Source organism: Anser brachyrhynchus, assembly GCF_964034855.1.
Source record: "Anser brachyrhynchus genome assembly, chromosome: 1".
NCBI classification, from domain to species: domain Eukaryota; kingdom Metazoa; phylum Chordata; class Aves; order Anseriformes; family Anatidae; genus Anser; species Anser brachyrhynchus.
In genome coordinates, this window is record NC_137694.1 from 118,554,247 (window position 1) to 118,558,582 (window position 4,336).

Sequence of the window (4,336 nt, forward strand, 5' to 3'; positions counted from 1 at the left end):
CAGCTCACCTAGCTAGTTATGTCTGAAATATGCATGTAAAGTTTGGTTTGCACAGGTAACCATTAGCACCGCTGGGAAAACACCCATTGGAAAAGCACGTGGGAGCAGCCCCTGGCTTGCATTTGATGCTGCTAAATTACAGAATGGCACAACTGGAATGCAGAGCGTCGCAAAGCACAGAAGAAAAAAACATGAATCCTTGGGCCTGAAACACGGTTACAACTTCCAGAGAATGGGCGCAAATCTTTGAAAACTGAAGGCAGATCCACTGAGCCCAAGGAGGGATAAACCACACCTTTTTTCTTTATGCCTTTCAGGAAGGACTGAGGGAAGAGGCACTGAGTCAGCTCTTCTGTCTCAAGAACTGCCAGCCTTGCAGCAGCCACTGCAAGTTCAGGCAGACGGGCGTTGAGATACGGAAGCGGCAGCACAGATGGGTTTGCCAGATCCTTCAAACTGTGAAAGAGATAGCTCAGAGAAGACTTGTAAGACCAAGTGACAGCACTAGGCACGTTGGAAACTATCTGAACGTAATGTGTGATGCTAACGAGAGTGCAATCTGTAATGGCACCACAGCTCTGTACTCAACAGTTGATCTCCTTCACTGTGCAGCAGCCAGGTGAAGGTAAGCTCGCAATACTTAAAGAAAATGGGAGTTTTGTCTTGCCATTGCTATTAGTAGCATTAAAATCAGTCACAGTGGCTGGAAATGAATATGCAAAGCTTTTCTGACCCTACTGCATCCTAATTAGACCAGTACGACTGAGCCCAATCAGTGGGGCACTTAGATTAATCTTCAAACCAGCCTTGTGAATAACTCCCATAAACCAGCAATTTGCTACCAGCGTCACAAGTGGAGCCACTTAAACCATTTCCTGAGATTCAGGAGCATCTGCCAATACTTCTCACCTAAGGAAAAAGGAGTTGCTGAAAGGGTTGGTGTATAACAAAAATTGTTGTTTGATCTGCATAGCAGTGATGTGATGCTGACCAAAATATTAAACAGCTTGCTTAGAAATGGCAAAAAAAATAAACTCTTGTTTCTCATACCAGCAATGAATACACTTACTGAAGACTGAAAGGTAAAGGAGAAAGATGCCTGTTAGACATCTGCAATCAGTGACTGAAGGGTAAATGCTGTTGTGGTAGAATCCCCAAGGGAGGAAGATCAGGTAGAGGAAGTTCTTTTTGTGAGCGAATAATAAAGTGATCCAAAGAACCACTGTGCAGTGGCCGTACCCAAAACCTCTTTGGGAAGGAAGTGCACAAGGCAATCCCATGAGCTCAAGGAAATATTTTTATATAGAGGGAGGAAAAAGCAGCCAAAGAGGAGCCACCCCAGATTTTATTTTAACTGAGTGGGAGAGGCTGCAAACAATACGGAGGACAATCATAGTTCAGAACAATCTTTGACAGACTGGAGAAATGAGGTGGCAAAGTAAAATAGGACGTTGGCCAATAAGGACACATGCAAAATTTTACAGCTAGGCAGGAGCAATGAGCTGCTGGAGCAACCACTATCTGGACAGCAATTGTGCAGAATGGAATGTATGATTATAGTGTCATGCAAACTCAATGCAAGTCAACAATGCCCCACTGTTGTGCAAAAAGCAAACATCATACAGGGTTATGCAAACAGGAATATAGTTTGCAGGACACATGGCACCCGGCGCTGGTGTGCTTAGTTGAGGTACCATATTCAATCTGGTGTGCTGAATTTCGGAAAAGATATGGTCAATGTGAGACATGGTTTGTAGTGCACAACAAGAAGTTGTAGAGGGAAACATGACTCAAGAGGAAACACTGAAGAACAGAAAACTGAAGAGGGGCAGAACTGTCTCCAGTTAGCTAAAGGGCAATAAGGAAGGGGATAAACCATTTTTCAAGTTCCTTCAGAACAGGAGGAAAGTGGAAAAGGTCAAAGTTGCAGCACTGAGGATTTAGGCTGGCCATCAGAATGACAAAATTACTCGGGTTGGAAGGGACCTGAGGAGGTCTGCAGTCCAGCCTGCTGCCCAAAGCACGGTCAGTCCAGAGATCAACCCAGGTTGCTCGAGCTTTGAACAGCTGGGTCTCGAAAGCCTCCAAGGACAGGGCCTGCACAGTCAGTCCAGTGCCTGGCTGTCCTCACAGGGAAAATGTTTTCCCTGCACCCAGCTGGAACCTCCCCTTTCAGTTGATGACCTCAGTAAAGATCATGGCTTCTCTTCTGCCCGCAGGCACAAGGAGGCAGCTGCTAGGTTCCCCAGTCATCCCTTCCCTTGACTGGGCAACCCCACAGGGCCACTGCTCCAGCCCTTAACTGTCTCAGAGCATCCCCCCCAGTAACTCCAATTTATTGATAACTTTTCCATATCGGGGGCCCAAAACAGTAGGCAGTATCTACATTTGACCTAACAAGTGCTGAGCAGAGGGGAGTAGTCACTTCCCCCCCCAGTCAGTTGGCTGCCCCTGTGCATACTGCTGAGGACGCAGTTGGATCTCTTCGCTGCTAGGGCATGCTGCGGCCTCATGTCCAGCTTGTTGCTCTCTGCCACCCCCAGGGCCTTTCCCACAGAGCTATCCCCCAACCAGGCACTCCCCAGCCTGTGACCTGTCAGGGACTTGCTCCACCCAAGGGCAGGACTTTGAGTCTGTCCTTGTTCAATGTTGAGGAGGTTTCTGCTGGCCCATCCCTCCACCCCATCCAGGTGCCTGTGGAGGACTGTCTTGCCCTCTATTGCGCCAGGCACACCACCCTGGTTTGGTGTCATCCACAAACCTGGTGAGGACACACTCATTTTCTCCTCTAAGTCACTGATAAACAAAATGTTATGATGGGACAGTTACCAGGACAGACAGACCCCTATGGCGCTACACTTGTGACTTGTATGACCCTCCAAGCCCAATGACCCAGTCAGTTTTCACTCATCTGACAAGTCACCTATCCAGACTTTAAAAACATAGCTTGGATGGAGTGTGAGAGTGTCAGAAGCCTTGCTCAAGTCATCTCCTAGTCCTACAGGAAAGACGTCAACCATCGCTCTCCCCTCACCTACAGATCTGTGCCCTTTGCTGAAGATGTTCTTTCTGTGAAGTGTTAAAGTCGCCACCGTGCGTGTGTTTGAGACTCACAGAGCTGGCTGAAGACCAAAGGCTTGCCTCTATGGAAGGTAAAAAAGAAGGGCAATTAAACGTCTCTTTGTTGTGGTCAACATGGTCACGTGAAAGGGTCAAAAATCACGAGTCAAACCCCTCCAGAACAAAAAGACTGGTCCAGACATTAATGAGGCTACTAGTTGGTTAGATTTTGGCCTGTCTTAGATTTTGGAATTTGCCTTGCCCATCCCCAACCCAGCAACAATTAATGTGATCTTAAAGTCAGTAAGGCAGTCTGCTCACTTTCCATTTGTGCTTTGTCCAGCCTCAGAGTCCCTCTATCAAATTTCTTCCTCCTGCAGCTGCAGAACATTTTTTTCTCCACCAACACAAGAAGAAGAAGAGTGGAGGCATCTTCCGTGTTCACTAAAGAGAAAGGAGGAAGAGGAAGTGATGGAAGACGCAGGACTGTTCTGATCTGCGCAGCTTTATCAACTTTCTCTCAAACAAAAAATGGTATTAAATGGTATTAGCTCTCAAGGGGAAACAGGGGTGGGCAGGAAAGGGAGAGCAGTCGCTCCCCTGGCTCTTCCCGCAGCCCTCAGGCCCAAGAGGCATGCTGGTGCACCGGGCTGCAATGGCAGTAGCTGCCTCCTTCCTTTCTCCTGGCTGGAATCCCAGACAGCTCCAGGAAGAAAGGGAGAATGAATGGTCTGAAATACAGCCAAAATTCAGCTGCATAGGTGGCAACATTTGAAGTAAGTCAGGCACTGGCAAAAGCACAGCAGGCCTAAACCTGGCAGACTACAGGGTTTTCTGTGAAAAACTGAGGGGCAGGGAGACTGGCTCAATTGCTGTGTGCTGCCTTTCTCCCACCTTGCCTTGTAGCCACTAAAACCAGAGCAGAAACTTTTTTATATTTCCTCCAGACCTAACTAAAAGAGCAGCTTTGGAAACTGTGACAGCTGGAAGCAAGTCAATGACCTCCAGCACACTGATGGCGCAGTGCTCAGGAAAATCGCACTCTGCATGCCTTCTTCAAACTGAACGAGTTTGTCCCAAAGGAATACCTGAACCATTAACTTCTCTTGCCAGTGGGGACAGCTGTTAGAGCTCCAAATATTTTAAAGGTACTTGGATCAAAGGGGCAACCATACTCACACAGACTGTTCCACAGGGCTCCAGCTCGCCCGAGAAGTCGCTGCCCACCGTTTCACCAGGAGTTATCACCTTTCTGCTCTGCTGATGTACGAATGCA